Raw genomic sequence first — 12,232 nt, 5'->3', positions numbered from 1 at the left:
TCTTTAAACACCTGATATTTGAGAAGGAATGAAAAAATATCAAATGGAAAAAAGAAAACACATTTAACTAGTGGCGCTGGCATAACTGGATATCAACATGTAGAAAAATTAAAATAGACCCATATCTATCAGCATGCACAAAACTCAAGTCCAAATGGATCAAAGACCTCAACATAAAGCCAGCCACACTGAAAATTACAGAAGAAAAATTGGGAAGTACACTTGAATGCATTGGCACAGGGAACCAATTCCTAAACATAACCGCAGTAGCACAGACACTAAAAGAAAAATTAAATGGGACATCCTGAAACTAAAAAGCTTCTGTAAAGCAAAGGACAGGTTAACAAGGCAAAATGACAGCCTACAGAATGGGAAAAGATCAAAATCCCACATCAGACAGAGGTCTGATCTTCAAAATATACAAAGAACTTAAGATATTGGACACCAGAAGAACTCATAATCCAATAAAAAATAGAGTACAGACCTAAACAGAGAACTCTCAACAGAGCAATCTAAAATAGCTGAAAGACAATTAAGGAAATGTTCAATATCATTAATCAGAGAAATGCAAATCAAAACATCTCTGACATTCCATCTAACACCTGAAAGAATGTCCAGGATTAAAAACACTGATGACAACTTATGCTGGAGAGCTTTTGGGGAAATAGAAACACTTCTGCATTGCTAGTGGGAATGCAAGCTGATACAGTCCCTTTGGATGTCAGTGTGGCAATTTCTCAGAAAATTAGGAAATGACCTTTCTCAAGACCCAGTAATACCACTTTTGGGTATATAATCAAAAGATGCTTAATCGTGCCTCGAGGACATGTGCTCAACTATGTTCATAGCAGCTTTGTTTGTCATAGCCAGAATGTGGAAACAACCTAAATGCTCCTCCATAGAAGAATGAATAAGAAAAGTGTGGTACATTTACACTATGGAGTTCTACACAGCAGAAAAAAAATAACAACATCTTGAATTTTGCAGGAAAATTGATGGATCTAGAAAACATTATTTTGAGTGAGGTAACCCAGACACAGAAAGACAATTATCACATGTACTAACTTATAGGTGGTTTTTAAGCATAAAGCAAAGAAAGCCAGCCTACAAACCACAATCCCAGATCTTAGACAAAAATGAGGATGCTAAGAGAGACTGACAAACATCTAATCTACATGGGAAGAATAAAGGATAAAGAGACAAGATTTCCTGAGTAAATTGGGTGCATGGGGACCTTGGGAGAGTGTTGAAGCGGGAGTGGAGAGGCGGGGAATGAAGCAAAGAAATTGTAGAGCTCAGTAAATATCAATAAACAAAGATCGATCATATCTGCAGAGGATAGTTGCCTAATTGCAAATTAAATGTTACTTGACTCAAGATAACCTTCCTAATCTGGACACCCACACAATCACACAACATTAATTTACACATGCTGGGCAATTACAAACCTCTCCTGCTACCACAATCAGGCCCTTTCTCATAGTGGTGGCTGCAACAGCTGATTGCCTATGCTGTGCCCCCTGCAGTGCACACAATAATCTATTCTTCCTCTTGTGGTCTGAGGACAGAAGAAATGCTCCATGTGCAAATCCTTTTCCTGTGACTGTGTTGGACAGTCAACTACATGGCTCAAATGCATTTTTATTTTATTTTATTGGTTTTGTTTGAGACATGGTATCTCTGAGCTTTGGTGCCTATCCAGGAACTAGTTCTTGTAGACTACACTGGATTCAAACTCACAGAGACCTGCATGCTTCTGCCTCCCGAGTGCACCATCACTGCCAGGCAAATACATAATTTTAAAACTGTGAATGGGTACAGTCACTTAAGAACTTTGAGGGTGTAATATAGAGGACACTCAAGATTGTCCAGGAAAGCAACAGACAGGGACCAAAGCCATCTGAGTCAAAATAACAGAAGTTGTCTCAGAAACAATATTTTTATCCGGACAGAAATGCAGCTCTTCTACAATTAATATGCCTTTCTACAGAGAAATCACAATACACACTTAGAAGATTAATAAAGAAAAGTTTCTTAAATGATGTTATGCATTGATCTCTGTCCAATGCTCAAGGGGAGCTAGGATAGACAGATTTTGCATTCAATATATGCTGTTATCCATAAGCATCCCTTATGATAATGGTCCAGATTAAACTTTGAACAATTGAAATAGAAACAGGAAACTTGCCAGTCTAAATATTTAGGCAAAAGTATTCTCAGAATATTCTCTTAAGTATGCCAGTTACCAGTTACAGACAGGGTTCTAAGGTGACGATCACAAGGGAAAAGAAAGACTGGACTGGACAAGTAAAAGATAAAAAAGATAAGGTGAGGAGGTGTTGCAGAAGATCCAGGCAAGTCTAGTAAGCTTCTTAAGAATAACATCTTAGGCGGGCAGTGGTGCAGCACGCCTTTAATCCCTGTACTCGGGGATTTTTCGAGGTGTTTCTCAGTAGCTTTGGAGCCTGTCCTGGAACTCTTGTAGATCAGGTTTGCCTTGAACTCAAAGAAATCCATCAGATTCTGCCTCCAGAGTGTGGGAATTAAAGGCACGCACCACTACTACCTGGCAGTGAGTTTTTATTTTTAAATCAGTGATGGCTTCTTTGAAATGGTTTGGAGTCAAATATCTGCACAATCCTGGTAAACAATGTGTACCAGGGCATTCTAATCTCTTCCAGTTCTGATTAGCATATATTTAAAGTCTGGGTGTTTTACATGAAGTTCTCCCTCTGCTAAATTCTACTTTGTGAGACTAATTATTTTTTAAGCATTGGTCAATCTATTGTATCACCAATTCTACTCTTCAACATTATGGTACAGTAGTGGAAAGCTACACAACACATGAGATGCCTTTGATAACCTCTACAAATTTAAATCTCAATTCAGATCATATTTAAAGCTTAAATGCAAAGTGCTCGATACCGAGAAGATATTGGAGAATCTAGGCTTCTCTGAGTTTGGCAACTTGTTTCCATGAGTGCAAGAACACTGTTGAAGTTGACTAGGAAAGTGTTTTTACACACAACTTCCTGCTCCCAATACTCTAAGGAGATGAAGCCACAGAACAAAGTTATTCAGAGGCCTGCTCCTAGGTTCAGGAGATAGCAGGGACCATGAGGGACTTCACATACAGGGAGAATGATGGCAGGTTCCCACCCAGACCCATGGAGGTAACACCATAGTGTTTTCTGCACCTCACCCTCTGCTCCTCCCCATCAGGAGACAGCATTTCCTCACTTACCATGTTGGGCTTCTCCATTTTGCAAAAATTCTCAGTGCATCGTCTCCCTGCAACAGCAACTGCACTGGAGAACAGGAATTCTCTGGCGCCAGCTCCACTTCAAAGCCAAGACTGAAGATGGCTTCCCAGGAAGAGACCTGCACTGCTTCTGACTGGCAGGTCACCTGGAGTGCATGATTGGCTACTGAGTCCTGAGTGACAAGAGCACCTCCCATAGGGATACAGTGTGCTTAAAGACACAGAATACTGATTCCTGTGCAATCCATTGCCCCTAATAGAGAACTTCTCCAGATCTGAGAATATATACATTTCAATAGCACTTGCCCCTGGCTACAAAAGCAATCAATGTCATCTTCTTGCACGCCTAGGAACTTTCCCTTTTTCTTCCAGCACACTATATGACTTGTAGGGTGCACTGTGCTAGGTGGATCAAGCATTTTCCTGTCCCATGAGGTAAGGATGCCTAGAATACTAACAATTAAAGAGAGTTTTAAAGTTACTAAATGAAATATTTGTTCTGTGGATTCATTTCTGAGGTCAGATGAACTGAAGGTACTTTTTATATGGGTTTCACAGGGATTTTATACAACAGGAAAGAGAAAAGCAGGAAACAGATCTCAATCAAGATGATCAGTCTTTCCCCCATCAGAAAGGTGGATAATGGCTCATTGCTTTATGGGTTTTGTTCCTTAAATTTGAAGCAAATTCCAGGTAAATGAATAATAATAAAAAAAATAGTGTTCATGGAAATTTGAATATGTAGAGAATAATGGAGCTAGAAAGAATGAGCACTATTGTTAGCCAGCACATCTCACTCCATAGTCAGGTGAATAAAATATACAACTGCAGTATTTAAGAATCTCTACATGAGCAGGATTTGTAGAATGAATCTCACCATGTATGTAAAAAGTAGGCTTATTATGTGAAAAAAAAAAGTAGGCTTATTAAAATGTCTCACAAGCTATTGTCCAGGTAACTTAAGAATAGCTGCCTACCAATGGCAATTGAAGAATCCAATAGCTTGCTTCTCAGCCTTTTGTCTAAGGTCAGGTGAAGATTCTAGTAGTTGTTCTGCCCCCAAGGCTCTGTGACTCAGCTGGTTTTAAGTATTCATCAAAATTACAATGCAGTAGGCTCTAATGCTAGTAAAGGAATGAGCTTGGTAGCCAGAGCTAGAGCACGGAGGCAAAACAGAGACTTTTCTTCTTCTTCAAAATACTTTATATGTGACTGCTGCTACCAGAATGGGAGATGCTGATTAAAGTTGGGTCATAGTCTTTGTTGGATTCAGGTTCGATTTTATTTTTTTTGGTGATTTCAAGACAGGATTTTTCTGTGTAGTTGTAGAACTCATTCTGTAGGCCAGACTGGTCTCAAATTTAGAAAATCCCACTGCTCATGAGTGATGGTGTTAAAACTGCACACAGACATGAGTGAGAGAGATAGCTCACTGGTTAAGTGTACACAAACACCAAGCAGCTTAATGTGGATCCTATCATCTCAAACTATACACATTAAAGGAATATTTTCCCATTTCAAACCTTTAAGTAAAATCTCCTCAGGTATAATCAATTCTTTGTGTAGTCAATTTTAACTGCCAAAAATAGCCAGACATTTCAACAGCCAAGACAGATGAAATGAGAAAAAATTCTTGCCTGTAGGAGGCATAAAGAATGTTTATAAAGTTGTTTTCAAAATTGTTTTTCCTCAACGAATGAAGCATGGAGATTTTATGTAGGGAGTCTGAACATGCTCATGCAATGTTCTCCCTTTCCTTAAGCATGCTCAATTAACAAATCCACTTTAATGATAATCACAATGTAAAAGCAAAGACATTTAGTGACATTCTTTCCTCAAAATCATGTAGGAACAATTGTAAATTAAACAAATGATGGAAAGAAATGCCTCTGGCATGTTCATACTGTACCATAAGGTTTTAGTTGAAATTCAAGTGGATGACACTGTGAAAAGTCAATTATCAATTTTGATTCTTATTCTAAAAGATAACTTTACCAACACCATAAAAAGTACCTTCAGTTCATCTGATCTCAGCATGAAGCCACAGCACAAACTTCTCCATTTATTACCTTAAAATTCTCTTTAGCTGTTAATAATATTCTGAGCATTCTTTCCACCGTGGGACAGGAAATCACTGCACCCACCTAGCACAGCACAGTACACTGTACAAGCTAGCTAGCCACATTGTGTCCTGGAAGAAAAAGGGAAAGTTCCTATGGAGTGCAAGATTATGACAGTGTCTACTTTTGGAAGCCAGGGATAAGTGTTATGAAATACATATCTTGGCCCTTCTAGAAAAGATGTTTGACTGGGGTGGGAGCAATGGCCAGGAACCACTGTGCTGTGTCTTTAAGCACACTATAGCCCTGTGGACAGTGTTTTTTTCATTCAGACCGAATTAGCTAATCAGGCCCTTTAAGTCATGCCGGCCTCTTCTGGGCAGCCATGTTCAGACTCAGCTTTGCAGAGGAGCTGCCTTCAGTGGTTTTTTATGCTGCAGTGTAATTGTTGCTGCTGGGAGTTGAAGAACTGAGAGCTTTGACCAGCTGGGAAACAGCAACATCGTGAGCAAGGGAATGTTGTCTCCAGATGGGGAGGAACAGAGGATGTGGTATAAAGTTCCAGTTTTCTATTTGAGAAAAGCACAGTTCTTTCAAATGGGCAATATGACACCAGGTGACATATAATTGAAATGCAAAACATTGTTGTCTGGAGGAGTTACCTGATCAATCAAGGCTTTTTTTTTATGCCCTCTTGAGGAAGGAAGAACAATCTTGGGAGACCTAGTAATAGATTGGTGCCTAAGCCTTTTGAGTTTCCCTAGGGATCTGATCTACTGATAATAAAACAAAGCTCCTTCTCTAAAACCAGAAATATGCTTAGGGGAGCTGGTAATGGTCTGGTGACAAGGCCTTTGTGGAGGGGTTGCTTCAGATTCTAAGAACCCAACTCTTCCCACCATATGGAGATTTAGTTATCAGTCCCATGGCCACTCTGCTCATAGTAAAGTTCTTGAGATACCCTGTGTTCTCATTGTATAGATTTGTTTGAGTAGTCTCCTCCTAAATTCATGTGATAATTTGTACTTATAATTCTCTAATATCTTTCATTTCTCCCTTGGAAGTATACAAGATGCTATTCTCCTTTTAAAAATTTTTTTGAGACAAGGTTTGTCTCTAGGAGTGTCCTGACTATTCTGGAACTCACTGGGTAAATCAGGCTGTCCTTGAACTCAAAGAGATCACTTGGCGCAGCAAGGGTGTGTGCCATCAATGCCCAGCAAGATGCAGTTTTTCCTAGGAAGTTTACTAGGCATCTGCAAGACTTCCCTACCCTAGGATTGGAGTCACCATTATGAAAATGTTCCTGGCTGAGCAGAGTTGGCATAGGCCTTTAATCCCAGCACTAGGGAGGCAAAGGCTGGCTGTAAGTTCAAGGCCAGCCTGGTCTACAGGAGCTAGTTCCAAGAAAGGCAATTAGGCAACAATTCTATGCAGACATGGTTGATCTTGCTTGACACAGTCATGTCAGCTCAGAGATTTGAGAAACAGGCCATTGACTAACTTTATGTGTCAGGTTACAGATCTCAGTAGCCAAAATATGTATATAGAATCCATTAATCTCTCTCTTATTAGTGACATTCCCTCTCCTATAGAAAGGCCAACTCTGTTTCAAAGTCAATATAGAAAGTTTTATTTAATCTCAAGAGTGCAATATTTTTATCATTTTAAAATCTTATTAGTGTAATTTTCAGATATTTTTTTAAGTGTATTGCTCCTCTTGTCTCTGTTTCTGTCCTCCAATGTTTCAAGTCATTAATAGTTGCATTTTATTTCTCTCAAGTGATGTTAATTATTGATTTCTTTGTCTCTTATAGTTTAGGCTTGCCTCATACTATATAATTGAGAATCATTTTGAACACCTAATCCTGCCTCTGCTGCCCAGTGCTGGGAAAACAGTCCTGCAACTTCTTACAGGTTTGGCATTGACTTGTCAATGAAGAAGAAATGTAGAGTAGTTACTGAGTGTCTGCTGATCTTTCTGGCCTTTATTGGGGACTTAGAAGAAGAGAGACCTGTGCAAGAGTTGAGGTCATTGACCAACATGAAGCTGGTGGAGACACAGTTCAGAAAGGGAGAAGTTGTACTGAGGGCGAAAGCTTTCCTCCTTCAACAGTAGTTGAAATTAGCATTGTGGAATCAGGTAGTCAATTGTAGATGTTTCATGAATGTCCAGATTGACCATTGTTTGCAGTCCACAGATCAAGGCAATCAAGAATCTGGGAAAGAAACTGACCTTATCTTTAAACCTAATTGCTATATTTAAAGTAGCTCATCTAAAATACAAAATCTGGGGAAAATGTTGTGGCCCTGCTTAACAGGACTGTTACCTTTCTGTATTAAGTTGTTCATCTTTAGAGAAAATACATGAGAAATATTTAATGTGCTCTAACACAAATCCCTAGTCTCTGGAGCACATGGCCATAAAGTCTATTTCAAGTTTTCAAAATAATTTTAGAGATGAAATCCACATTATATTTACATTCTCCTTGTTGCCTCCAAACCCAAATATGCCTGGATTGTTTTCTAATTTATGGTGTGTTTTTCTTTAACAACAGTTACAAAGTAACCACAGATGCACAATAACAATAGTTACTTTATGAGTGTGACCTGTGTTTGTCTTCAGGATTTCCCATCTCTGAGCCAATGGGATGGCTGCACTGGGAAGTAAGTGTACAATGGAATGTGCACACAAAGGACCCTGTACTTTGGATGTGGGATAGGATGTGATCTAGGGGAGTAGAATAATGTGTACTAAATACAAAGTTTTTAAACTGGGGCCCTGTCTGCTGGGCTGGGAGGGAAGAACTGGATGGATTGTGCTGTCTGAGTCATTTGGTCTCTGATCCTCCAGTAGAGAAGCTGTTAATATTGTGAGTCCCAGCTGGGTGGCCCTAGCCAATGAGGGATTCTGGGAAGTCTTAGCAATCAAGAGTACTAATGGGAGAAAATGGTTAATTTGGCTTATATTGCCATATTGTCGTTCACTACTAAAGGATGTCAGGAAAGGAACTTAAAGAGGGCAGGATTCTTAATAAATTTTTGTATGTTGAACCATTCTTGCATCTCTGAGATGAATCTGACTTCATCATGGTAGATGATTTTTTGATGTGTTCTTAGATTTTAGCTAGTATTTTATTGAGTATTTTTGCATCTATGCTCATCAGGGAGATGGGTCTGTAATTTTCTTTTTTGGTAGAATCTTTGCATGGTTTTAGTAGAGGTGTAACTGTACCATCATTAAAGGGGTTTGGCAATGTTCCTTCTCTTTCTATTATGTGGAACCCTTTGAGGAGTATTGTTATTGGGTCTTAGTTCTGATGGAATTCTGCCCTGACACTCTCTGGCCCTGGGCTTTTTTTTTTTTTGGTTGGAATGACTTCCCTTTCCTTGCAGGTTATAGGTTGATTTAAATTATTCACCTGATCTTGATTTAATTATGGTATGTGATACCTATTCAGAAAATTGTTCATTTCTTTTTTTTCTCAAAACCATTGATTTACTATAATACAAATAAGGAAATCTTAACATTGATATACAAAGATTACAATTTGACCAAAGAATTTCTTCTTTACTACACAAAACATGATCCAGCAGTAAAAACAAACCATTTTCCTTGTTCCAGTAAAACAAATGATATAGTTTTGGTAATAAAATAATTTTGAATATAGCCCAACTATATTTACCTATTATCCAGTCAGAAAGTCTTATCATAATTTAGTGGATTGGTTGTATCTCCACTAACAAAATATTTAACCCCTAAAGCAGCAGTCAATTATAGCAACTCTGGTACCAACATCAAAGGTGTTCGGTCCTTCCGAGCTTCCCGGGATCGATTCCTGACTACCTTGCTATGAATAGCACAGCTCACACAATAATGCAGCTTGACATAGAGTTTGGGGAGCACATAGGCATCGAAGACACTTGCTTCAGACATGTCCCTGATGGCAGCCACCTCTACGATGTTCTGAATGATGAACTTCTTAATGGCCTTGTCCTTGGGCACATAGCGGGCTCAGTTAGTGCAGCGAACTGGCTGCACATGGCTGCGGCCCTTTTTGGCACGACCGTTGTTTCTCCTTTTTTTGGTCATCTTGGAGCCAAGTCCCGAAAGAGGCTAAAATGGCTCTCTTAATGAGGATATCTTCTTCCCTGCCCCTATATCCACCATTCCTTCATCTCAACCCTCCCACTCCACCAAGCTCTCCTCAAACCTTCCCTTCTCCCTTCTCTCTCCCACTCTTCCTTTCCCCCATCCCACCCTCACCCCCACCCCCATGCTCCCAACTTTTGCCTGGCAATTTTGTCTGCTTCCGATTTCCAGGAGGATCTACGTATGATTTTCTTTGGGTTCAAGTTATTATTTTGCTTCTCTAAGCTTGTAAACTATAGGCTCAATGTCCTTTGTTGATGGCTAGAGTCTACTAATGAGTGAGTACATACCATATTCATCCTTTTGGGTCTGGGTTATCTCACTCGGGATAGTATTTTTTTTTTTTTTGGTTTTTTTGAGACAGGGTTTCTCTGTGGCTTTGGAGCCTGTTCTGGAACTAGCTATGGAGACCAGGCTGGTCTCGAACTCACAGAGATCGGCCTGCCTCTGCCTCCCGAGTGCTGGGATTAAAGGCGTGCGCCACCATCGCCCGGCGGGATAGTATTTTCTATTTCCATCCATTTGCATGCAGAATTCAAGGTGTTATTTTTTTTTTTTACCACTGAGTAGTACTCTAATGTGTTTATGTTCCACACTGTCTTTATCCATTCTTCCATTGAGGGGCATCTAGGTTGTTTCCAGGTTCTGGCTAATACAAATAATGCTGCTATGAACATAGTTGAACAAATGTTTTTGTAGTATGCTTGGGTATATTTCCAAGAGTAGTATTGCTGGATCCTGAGGTAGGTTGACTCACAATTTCCTGAGAAACTGCCACACTTATTTCCGAAGTGGTTTCACAAGTTTGCATTCTTAGCAGCAATGGATGAGTGTTCCCCTTATTCCACATCCTCTCCAGCATAGGCTATCATTGGTGATTTTGATTTTAGCCTTTCTGACAGTTGTAAGATGGTATCTCAAAGTTGTTTTGATTTGCATTTTCCTGATTGCCAAAGAAGTTGAATATGACCTTAAGTATCTTTTGATCATTTGAGCTTCTTTTGTTGAAAATTCTGTGTCTGTTCAGTACTCCATTTTTTAATTGGGTTATTTAGAATTTTAAAGTCTAGTTTCTTGAGTTCTTTATATATTTTGGAGATCAGACCTTTGTCTGATGTGGGGTTGGTGAAGATCTTCTCCCATTCATCAAGATTCCTTTTTGATTTAATGACAGTGTCCTTTGCTTTACAGAAGCTTCTCAGTTTCAGGAAGTCCTATTTATTCATCATTGCTCTTGTTGTCTGTGCTATTGGGGTTTTACATAGGAAGTGGTCTCCTGTGCCCATGTGTTGCAGTCTACGTCCCACTTTCTCTTCTATAAGTTTCAGTGTGGTAAGGTTTATATTTATGTCTTTAATCCATTTGGACTTGAGATTTCTACATGGTGATAGATATGAATCTATTTTCATTATTCTACAGGTTGAAATCCAGTTATGCCTGTACCATTTGTTAAAGGTGATTTCTTTCTTCCATTGTATACTTTTAGCTCCTTTGTCAAAAATCAGGTGTTCATAGGTTTGTGGGTTAATATCCAGGTCTTTGATTTGACTCCATTGTTCAACATCTCTGTTCCTATGCCAATACCAAGCTGTTTTCTTTACTTTAGCTCTGTGATAGATTTTGAAGTCAGGGATGGTAATGCCTCCAGAAGGACCTTTATTGTGCAGGATTGTTTTGTCTATCCTGGGTTTTTTGTATTTCTATATAAAGTTGATTATTTTTCTCTCAAGGTCTGTGAAGAATTTTGTTGGGATTTTGATGGGGATTGCATTGAATCTATAGAGTGCTTTTGTTAGAATTGCCATTTTTATTATGTTGATTCTTCCAATTTAAGAGCATGGAAGATCCTTCCATTTTCTGGTGGCCTCTTCAATTTCTTTTTTCAAAGCCTTAACCTTCTTGTCAAATAGATCTTTCACTTCCTTGGTTAGTGTTACCCCAAGATATTTAATGCTATTTGTGGCTATTGTGAAAGGTGAAGTTTTTCTGATTTCCCTCTCTGCTTCTCTATCCTTTGTGTATAGGAGGGCTACTGATTTTCTGGAGTTGATCTCGTATCCTTCCAAATCATTGAAGGTGTTCATCAGCTGTATTAGTTCTTTGGTAGAGTTTTTGGGTCATTGATGTACACTATCATATCATCTGCAAATAATGAAAATTTGACTTCTTTATTTCCAATTCGAATCCCATTGATGTCCTTATGTTATCTTATTGCTATTGCTAGATCTTCAAACATTACATTGAAGAGATATTGAGAGAGTGGCCAGCCTTGTCTTGTTCCTGATTTTAATGGAATGGCTTTGAGTTTCTCTCCATTTAATTTGAATTTAGCGGTCGGCTTGCTGTGTATTGCTTTTATTATATTTTGGTATGTTCCTTGTATCCCTATCCGCTCTAAGACATTTATCATAAAGGGGTTTTTTATTTTATCAAATAATTTTTCAGGATCTAATGAAATGATCGTATGGTTTTTTTCTTTCAGTTTATTTATATGATGGATTACATTGATAGATTTTTGTGTGTTGATCCAGCCCTGCATATCTGGGATAAAGCCTACTTGATCATAATGGATAATTATTTTGATGTGTTCTTGGATTCAGTTTGCCAGTATTTTATTGATAATTTTTGCATCGATGTTCATGAGTGAGATTGGTCTGTAATTCTCTTTCTTGGTTGAGTCTCTGTGTGGTTTTGGTATCACGGTAACTATAGTTCCATAAAAAGAGTTTGGCAATTACTCTTCTGTTTCTATTATAT

At 38.8% G+C, this 12,232-nt stretch overlaps 1 pseudogene; it reads right to left on the bottom strand.

Moving 5' to 3' along the window:
- Positions 1-9,097: 9,097 nt before the first annotated feature.
- LOC121458686 lies at positions 9,098-9,415 on the bottom strand (annotated as a pseudogene).
- Positions 9,416-12,232: the final 2,817 nt, after the last annotated feature.

Source organism: Microtus oregoni, unplaced genomic scaffold (assembly GCF_018167655.1).
Source record: "Microtus oregoni isolate MIOR12 unplaced genomic scaffold, Mior012 000018F_ref0000195, whole genome shotgun sequence".
NCBI classification, from domain to species: domain Eukaryota; kingdom Metazoa; phylum Chordata; class Mammalia; order Rodentia; family Cricetidae; genus Microtus; species Microtus oregoni.
The sequence above is the reverse complement of the archived record's forward strand: the minus strand, read 5'-3'. Positions and strand labels throughout refer to the sequence as shown.